This window comes from Miscanthus floridulus, chromosome 2 (genome assembly GCF_019320115.1).
Source record: "Miscanthus floridulus cultivar M001 chromosome 2, ASM1932011v1, whole genome shotgun sequence".
Taxonomy (NCBI): domain Eukaryota; kingdom Viridiplantae; phylum Streptophyta; class Magnoliopsida; order Poales; family Poaceae; genus Miscanthus; species Miscanthus floridulus.
The window spans coordinates 145,222,236-145,231,942 of NC_089581.1; the positions used below are offsets into that span (position 1 = coordinate 145,222,236).

Sequence of the window (9,707 nt, forward strand, 5' to 3'; positions counted from 1 at the left end):
GCTTTTTAAAAAGTTAGCAACTTTTAACTTTGACCAAATATATTTAATAAAATATTAATATTTATGATACATAATTAGTATCATTAGATAGATTATTGAATATACTTTCATAAAAAAAACTTATTTAAAGATATAAATGTTGCACATTTTTTTCTACAAATATAATCAAAGCTGAGAAAGTTTGACCAGCATGATTTTTATAGCGACTCTATTTTTTAGACGGAGGAAGTAGGTACCACCAGCCACCACCTTCGTCAACCTGGGCCTGGCACTCTCATAGTTCACTCATAGCTAGTGATAGAGAGATGAGTGGGAAGTCTCAGGTCATCAGAGAGAGAGAGAGAGAGAGAGAGAGAGAGAGAGAGAGGGGAGCGAGCGAGGATCACATATCTCGTAGCGTGGGGGCCGGCCGGGAGAGCGAAGATAATGGAGGTGGCCATCATGGCTGTGACGAAGGTGGTGCTGAGCCTGTGCTGCGTGGGGGAGTGCGGCCTCGCCGTGTACCTCTACCACATCCTCTGGCTCGTGCCGCAGAGGGTCCTCGCCAAGTTCAAGGATCAGAAGATCGGCGGGCCGCGGCCGTCGTTCCCTTACGGCAACCTCGCCGACATGAGGGAGGCGGCTGCCGCTGCCAAGGCTGCGCGCGCGTCGGCACGCCGCAGCGGCGGCGGCGCCGGCATCGTGCACGACTACCGGCCGGCCGTGCTGCCCTACTACGAGAAATGGAGGAAAGAGTACGGTACGTACGTGTGTCGTCCTGCTATCATGCTTTGCTATGCTTCCATATAGCATTTGGTGTTTATTTGCTCATGCGTGGCATGCATGTACGGCGCTTTATTTCGATCTTATTCATGCCGCCTAATTTGAATTTTGAAGTGTGTTATCATCTATATATGTTCCTTGCTTTGCTCTCTTGTTCTGCCCGCCTGCCGCTGTTAACAATCTTACAATGTTTCGCGCGCCGCTCCCAGGAGGGAGGAGATCATGAACTAATTAATCAGTAATTTAACAAACCGAATGGAAACAAATATGCAATATATCTGTTGTAATTACTAGGTACTAGAGCACAGTACGTGAGCCAGTGGCGTTTGTTCGTTCTAGGCTTCCAGCTTTTACTTGAGTTCAGTGAACGTGTTCTATCACCACTAGTACGTAGCTAGCCACCACCAAGTAGATGACACTGGAGATGATAAGGTGATTAATAAAAGAAAAAACTAAAAATGTGGATTCATTGCCCCTTTGTATTAGAAAACAGCAGCCTATTAGCTATGGAATCCAAGCCCCCTAATTCTGGTTAAAAACCAACCAATAAGATAGCAGCAGATGGGTGTGTTGGTACATGTTTAGCCCAATAATTGAGCCATCTAATTAGTAAGTTGTTGGCCACACTCCACAGGAATACGGCGACCATGTCCATGTAGCAACAACAATAATCTCACCACTTATTTTCTCTTCTGTCACCGAGTGCCATCCTTTTCGAGGACCCGTCAATGATGGTGTTGATTTGTGCACATCTAGTTGAACGGTACTAAAAGTACCCAAAACAACTCCATTATTCCATCATGTTGGTGCTGATCTTACGCTCATCTATCACAGCTGCTTCAACGCTAACAGCTCACTAAACTTCCTCGAACTAGCTAGGGTCCATGTCTCGCGCGGTTTAAGCTACTTTTGCTGTTGCTGTTTACTGTTAAGCAGCTGGATAAATTAGGTGAGCTGGCCATCACTATGTGCAGCTCCCTGGACTCTAGCGCGGCACGGCACGGAGAGACGTAACGAGCGAGGAAGCAAACGTACAAAGGTCTGAAACGAACAAATCGTAAGGAAAGCTGAGATGATGGGGTTGAGGAGGCGATCATTTAGTCTTGGATCATGTTCTGTATACGACTACAGGTTTGGCACAATGCAAAAGGACAGGCCGGGGGCCTTGGGAACCGGGAGCTTGCCAAGTAGATGCACCCATGCTTCTTGCTCCTTCCACTAAAAAAAAACATGCTTCTTGCTCTGAATCCCGATTGGGGGCATGCAGCCTTCATTTAACTATTCCCTCCATCACAAAATAGAATGTAATCATTCATTTCAAATCTTGTCTCATAAAGAATGTAATTGTAGACATGAGACCAACTTTTCTAGTATGACCCACCTATTAAAATACCACTACTTTATTTATCTACGAGAAGAACATTCTATAATACAATGATTATTTTTTAATTTCTACATGTCTAGAGAATGATAGAGGAGGGGTAAATACGTAATTTTACACCTACATTAATCTTACCTCGAAAAGCGAGATTTACATCCTTTCTAGGATAGTACCATATTTTCGGTGTCTTTCCTTTTTTTTGAATTGGGATTTCTGTTGGTTTCCACTCTTCATAACGAAATACGTAGTACAGTATCACAATAACAAGAAACGTAAAATGGCAACGGCCAATGAGTGGCCATCACAGACGAAAATGATGCCATATATATCGTTATTGTATATACTCCTACGTGTATAGTTAAGCCAATGTGTATGTAATATATGTATGTATCGCCCGCAGCACGGTTGACACGAGCTAACATATCACGTCAGTCTGATGAGGCCGCTCGCGTAGCTCCATCTGTTCCTGGGAACCGTACGTCGTGTAGTGTAGTGTAGCTCTTGCTCCTCGCTTCCCCAGCCATAGCTGAAAGAGACGCGGATCGTTGGCACGATCCGCGGCAACGTGAACGTCGCGCGGCCCGTGGACGGGACTCGGCAGCCACCAGCAGCACCGTGGCGCGCGCGTGGGCTCATGCCAGGGGCCGCACGAGCGCGGGGTGGGGTCGCGTCCCGTCGCGTCGCGCGGGCGCGTCACGTACCGGCGGCAGTTGTATTGTATCCAGATGGGCTTGCATTGGCCGATGGCCGCTTTCCCGTGCGAGAGGGACGACGGCCGGGGCCGGGATGGGAACAGCCGCTCGCGGGCACCGCACGACAGAGGCCTGTCCGCTTCGATTGGCTGCCGAGCGCGGGTTGGCTGTTGTTGGCTCCTCCGGGCATGGCTGCTCCCCCCGCCTCCCGACGGGAAGAAAAATCGCGCGGTTTGCGCCGTGACGGGACGGGGAGCTGGAGGCGATGTGTCGGCTTCCCGGCGAGCGATCCCACTGATATTTTGTTTTCCGTGAATATCTCGGGAGTGGACGGGAGAACTGCCAAGCCAATGGTCAGGGCCACCGCGTGCCATCAACTTTGTCTTTCTGATAAAACACATACCACGACAGGTCTCGAATATACATTACTACATTAGAATGAGGAAGTGTTTGGTTTGATAGGTGGGATGCTGTATTATTGAATTCCAACTCTAGACCCCCAAAAAAAAATTTATTTTCTTCAAGAAATATGATAAGTTCAGTCATCGTCACTGTATTCCTTACAAGCACATGCAAGCGCGTAAACATGAGAGACAAGGAGAAATTCAGCTATTTCGCTGGTTGGTTTCTGAGTTGGTAAGCTCGGCTGGTGCTGGTTTGTTGTGAGAGAAAAATATTGTATCATGGCTAATAAGCCCTGACTGAAACCAACAAGCGAACAGGCCGATTATCTCATGAATTCATGATAAACCAGTAACTGTACCATGACCATGACCCGTCGAATGTGTTTATTTTCCGTGGCTGGAGCCCTGTCCACGCCCATTTACTAATTGACGAGAGGATCCATACGCGATTTCTGTTAACCACCATGACAGTTCATTCATCAACTGGACAGTGACCGTCGAGGCTTATAACGAGCCTGCTGAGCTTAAGCTGTCCGGTTTCATTGAAATGCAGGTCCCATATTCACTTACTCCATGGGGAACGTCGTATTCCTTCACGTGAGCCGGCCCGACCGTGGTCCGGGACATCAACCTCTGCGTGTCGCTGGACCTCGGCAAGAGCTCCTACCTCAAGGCGACGCACGAGCCCCTCTTCGGCAGGGGCATCCTCAAGTCCAACGGCGAGGCCTGGCTGCACCAGAGGAAAATCATCGCCCCAGAGTTCTTCCTGGACAAGGTCAAGGTACGAGGCCATATGAGCATCACAGTCCAAACAATAATTACTAGTAGTGTTCTCAACGTGATATACCATAAAATAGTGTGCTATTGGATATGATTGGTTGTCTACATTAGCATGTAACCAATCTTACGCAGTGCAGTCTTACTTACGCAGTCTTAAGCAAACTGACGAATCTGACAAATCAGAAAACGCTCGAGGCCCAGCATGTTTCAGATGCTGTTCACTTGTTCACTCCGTAGCTGGCAATCCTGGCAGGGGCGGAGCTATATATGAATTTGTGGATGCGGGCACATCCACGGTATAATGAAAAAAAACAGTGATTATAATCAAATTTTCAGCATATATACATCCACAAAATAAAAAACTATGCACCCACGAGCCAATCACACCACCTCGAATTTGATCTAGCTCTGCCCCTGTCCTGGCATTTTTGCTCAAAGAGACATTGCAGGAATCGATTTAGGCCTTAATTAGTTCCTCCCTCTAAAGTTTCTTCTATCCCATCAAATGTTTGACACATACATGGAGTATTAAATATAGACTAATTGCACAGTTTACGACTAATTTGTGAGACGAATCTTTTAAGCATAAGTAGTCCATGATTTGACAATGTAGTGCTACAGTAACACATACGCTAATGACGGATTAATTAGGCTTAATAAATTCGTCTCGCGGATTACTGATGAATTCTGTAATTTGTTTTTTTATTAGTATCCGAACACCCCATGTGACACCCGATGTAACACTCTAAAACTTTACACCTTGGATTTAAACAAGGCCTTAAAGGCTGTCAACACATAAATTTGAGAGGTTTCAGATTGATGAAAGAGCATTGAAAGTTGTCAGTGCTCTGTGGGTCTCAGCAATTAAGCTGTGGGTCTATGCAGCCGCTTATTTGCAAGCATAATTCTGGCCTTAAAGGCCATCAGCAGATAAGGTCCCGTTTAGATGCCACCCAAAATCCAAAAAATTTCAAGATTCCCCGTCACATCAAATCTTATGGCACATGCATGGAGCATTAAATGTAGGTAAAAAGAATAACTAATTGCACAGTTTGCCCGTAATTGGCGAGACGAATCTTTTAAGCCTAAATAGTCCATAATTGGACAATTTTTGCCAAATACAAACGAAAGTGCTACAGTAGCCAAAAGCCAAAAAAAATTCGCATCTAAACGGGGCCTAAATTTGAGAGGTTTCAGATTGATGAAAGAGCATTGAAAGTTGTCAGTGCTCTGTGGGTCTCAGCAATTAAGCTGTGGGTCTATGCGGCCGCTTATTTGCAAACATAATTCAGAATGACAGTTCAGTATGAGAGCTGGCATGAAAAACTGCAACATTCTGATCCAGCTAGATATCGTGTGACAAAGATTCTAACTAGGACCGCTCCCAACAGCAAAACTACAACATTCTGATCCATCTATATAATGTGGGTCTGGACCACTTTTAGGAACTCTGCATTTTTCCTCAGCTATTCTCCCTCCATTGCAAATTGTAAGTTGTTTTAGTTTTTCCTACATACGCAACTTTTGCTATGATATACACTATGCTTAGATATGCAGCAAAAACTATGTATCTAAAAAAGCTAAAACGACTTACAATTTAGAACGGAGGGAGTACAATGCAGTCATTCAGTTCGTTAGATCCAAGGGAACTTTCTTTTTTGAGTAAAAGGAAACATTCTTTTTTTACATTGGGCATTGGTCAATGAATTAGAGTTTAGAGGTTTGACAAAAGCTGAAGAGCAGGCAGCGGCCATGCACTTTGACATGTTAATATAATAACTCTTACTCATACACAGGGCATGGTGGATCTGATGGTCGATTCTGCACAACCACTGCTAAAGTCGTGGGAAGAGAGAGTTGATAGAAATGGTGGGATCAGACATTAAGATCGACGATGACATTAGGGCTTACTCTGCAGATGTGATCTCTAGAACATGCTTTGGAAGCAGCTACATCAAAGGAAAGGAAATCTTTATGAAGATCAGAGAACTCCAGCAGGCTGTGTCCAAGCCAAATGTGCTAGCTGAAATGACTGGACTAAGGTTAGGGGGTAAACGAACTATTCCTATATCACAAGTACATATTTGATTTTGCGAATGAACAAAAAAAAAGAACTATCATTGATCCAAGGATTCGTGACTAGTGTTCGAACAAGTGATGGAGACACGGATGACTTCCCAATTAGGATAGGACTACATCAAGGATCAGCTTTGATCCCTTGTCCGTTTACCTTAGTGATGTATGAGGTCACAGGGGACATACAAGGGGACATCTCTTAGTGTATGCTTTTCGCGGACGATGTAGTGCTAGTTGATGAAAGCCGAACATCAGTGAATCAGAAACTGGAGTTATGGCGGGAGACTTTGGAGTCCAAAGGTTTTAGACTCAGTAGAACTAAAACTGAGTATATGAGATATAACTTCGGCACTACTACTCGGGAGGAGGAAGATATTAGTTTGGAAGGTCAAGTAGTGCCTAGGAAGGATACCTTTCGATATTTAGGATCAATGCTCCAGAGAGACGGGGATATTGATGAAGATGTTAGCCATAGAATTAAAGCAGGGTGGATGAAGTGGCGCCAAGCATCTGGTGTCCTATGTGACAAAAGAGTACCACAGAAGCTAAAAGGCAAGTTTTATAGGACAACGATTAGACCTGCTATATTGTATGGTGCAGAATGTTGGCCTACGAAAAGACGACATGTTCAACAGATAAGTGTCGCGGAAATGCGTATGTTGCGTTGGATTTGCGGTCATACAAGAAGGGATCGAGTTCGGAACGATGATATATATGATAGATTAGGGGTAGCACCAATTGAAGAAAAGCTTGTCCAACACCGGTTGATATGGTTTGGACATGTCCAACGAAGACCTCCAGAGACACCGGTGCGTAGTGGAATCCTAAACCAGGATAGTAACGCGAAGAGAGGCAGAGGAAGACCGAAGTTGACTTGGGTAGAGTCAATAAAAGGAGACTTGAAAAGATGGAATATAACCAAAGACTTAGCCTTAGATAGGAGTGTTTGGAAAACAACTATTCACGTGCCTGACTCTTGATTGCTTCTGCTGGGTTTCAACTCTAGCCTACCCCAACTTGTTTGGGACTTAAAGGCTTTGTTGTTGTTGTATCATTGATCCAAGGCAACACATTGATTGAACAGACCTGTAAATTGTAAAATTAAAATTTTAAATGCTTGCAGGTTCTTTCCTTCAACGAGGAACAAGCAGGCATGGGAGCTTCACAGACAAGTCCGCAAACTAATTCTTGAAATCGTAAAGGAAGGTGGAGAAGAAAGGAACTTACTGAGTGCAATTCTTCACAGCGCAAGCACCAGTAGGGTGGACATTGCCGAGGCAGAGAACTTTATAGTGGATAACTGCAAGAGCATATATTTTGCAGGACATGAGAGCACATCTGTTACAGCTGCTTGGTGTCTAATGCTCCTTGGACTGTACCCAGAATGGCAGGGTCGAGTACGAGCAGAGGTGCATGAAGTCTGCAGAGGCCAGCCAATAGACTCACGGGCACTTCAGAAGATGGAAAATGTGTGCTCTTGTCCAGTTACCATCTCATAATAGCTGTAAGAAGCGCTGCCTCAATTTTGTTAGAACAGACCACTAACTTCCTGTTTGTTTGCCAATTTAGTTGACAATGGTGATCCAGGAAACCTTGAGGTTGTACCCAGCAGGTGCCTTTGTATCAAGGCAGGCCCTCCAGGAACTGAAGCTCGGTGGCGTACATATACCAAAAGGTGTCAACATCTACATCCCTGTCTCCACAATGCATCTTGACCCGGAGCTATGGGGCCCTGATGTGAAAGAGTTCAACCCAGAGCGCTTCTCTGATGTTCGACCCCAGCTACATTCATACTTGCCATTTGGTGCTGGGGCCCGAACCTGCCTAGGGCAAGGATTTGCTATGGCTGAGCTCAAGATCCTCATCTCTCTTATCGTCTCCAAGTTTGTTTTGAAGCTCTCACCACACTACCAGCATTCTCCAACACTGAAACTCATTGTGGAGCCAGAGCTTGGTGTGGACCTCACCTTAACAAAAGTGCAAAGTGTCTATACTAAGAGGGGCACTGCAATTCAAGCACGTTAATATTAGTCATCATACAATGTGATGGAAAGAAACCTGTGCTATGATGAATGCAGCTTCCCCTGAGGAGAGGGGACAATTTGTACAGAGACAACTCATACTATCTACGCATGATATTTTCCATGTGCATGATCATATAATAAGTTAATAGAGCAATGGTGCCAAATGAGCCAATCATTTATGTCAACATTGTATAGGAAAACTATACAGCTATTAAATTTAGTGATGAAAAGAAATGTATGTTGGAACATCATTAAGGTGTTCAATTGACGCCACCACAGATATCGATGTCTGTACTGATGCTGCATACCTGACATACGAACATAAATCAAACCTCTCTTCAAATTGCAACAGAAATGGGAGAACCAATTGTTGTTCTTTTTCCTCCACTTGATCGCCATCTGTATAGTATTGAAAGGTACTGCCACAATTTCTGAATATTGAAGGGGCTGGATATGGATTAACACCAGATTGGACCCACAATAACAAAAGGATCTGCAACTGGTAGATATATGGTACAATGCATGCAAGGATGAATAGCAAAAATGTTGGTTTGCATCACCACTCAACCTGGGCTAGGAGACAAATGCCTCTAACCGTAAGCAGTATTCAACCATCAAATAACACTGAGCACTGCTCCGTACAATGATGAGGAAGCAACCATAAAATACACTAGTAATAAGCAACAAATGTGGCCTGGTGCAAGCGGTAGAGTCTTACCGCCTGTGACCGGAAGGTCCCGGGTTCGAGTCGCAGTCTCCTCGCATTGCACAGGCGAGGGTAAGGCTTGCCACTGACACCCTTCCCCAGACCCCGCACAGAGCAGGAGCTCTCTGCACTGAGTACGCCCCTTTAATAAGCAACAAATGTGCTAGCAATTCAGAAGTAAAACCAAGGAAAGATAACCTCACAAACTGCATAAGAAATATTTTGAACAAATTGATAATACCGTCACACAATGCTTTGATAGTGTAAATGTTTACGACCATTTTCTGACCAGAATTAATTTACCAGAAGAAATAACAAGAAATTCACATTAATGAACATATTTCCAGAGCAATTTTGAGTATAACTAACTTTTACATGATGCTGGAACAGATATAAATCCAACACAACAGCGAAAACCGGACAATGAGCCTCAACCAGACACCAGTTTCACAACAATGATCAGAACATTGAATGCTATTAAGGGCATCCTCAGAAATTGTGTAGCATAGATAAGCCCCACGATCTGGCCCTTCAACGACTTCGTTTGCCCATTTCCTGATACTTCAGACATGCTCCATCCCCTGGGAGCGAGAAAGCGGTCTTCATTCAATATAGCCAACGCATTTGCAAGAAGCAAAAAACCCTCCAGCAACGTCCACAGGCCCATTCCTGCATATTACAGCTCATATGATGTTCCTTCTTACGAATTATTACCTCCGCAAACCACCAAGATATAACAGTATAGCAAAAGGCAACAGCATCCTGAAATATACAGATGACTAGGAAGGAAGATATACTGGCACATACAGCGTGGCTTCCACACAGCACATGCACCAGGCTTGACATTGCAATTGAGGTGATATACCAATAAATTTCTAAGTA

General features: G+C 44.5%; 1 long non-coding RNA gene and 1 pseudogene across 2 annotated transcripts; one reads left to right on the forward strand and one right to left on the reverse strand.

The window, feature by feature from the left end:
• The first annotated feature begins 305 nt into the window (after positions 1-305).
• LOC136531890 (cytochrome P450 714B3-like) lies at positions 306-8,390 on the forward strand (annotated as a pseudogene).
• LOC136531899 (uncharacterized) lies at positions 3,352-7,458 on the reverse strand. Of its 2 annotated transcripts, none has more exons than XR_010778116.1 (3): positions 7,323-7,458; positions 4,167-4,280; positions 3,352-4,005 (listed from the first exon to the last, which is right to left on the reverse strand). It is a non-coding gene; the product is annotated as an uncharacterized lncRNA (long non-coding RNA). The 2 variants fall into 2 exon arrangements; XR_010778117.1 differs by having other exon boundaries at positions 4,167-4,265; positions 7,323-7,457.
• Positions 8,391-9,707: the final 1,317 nt, after the last annotated feature.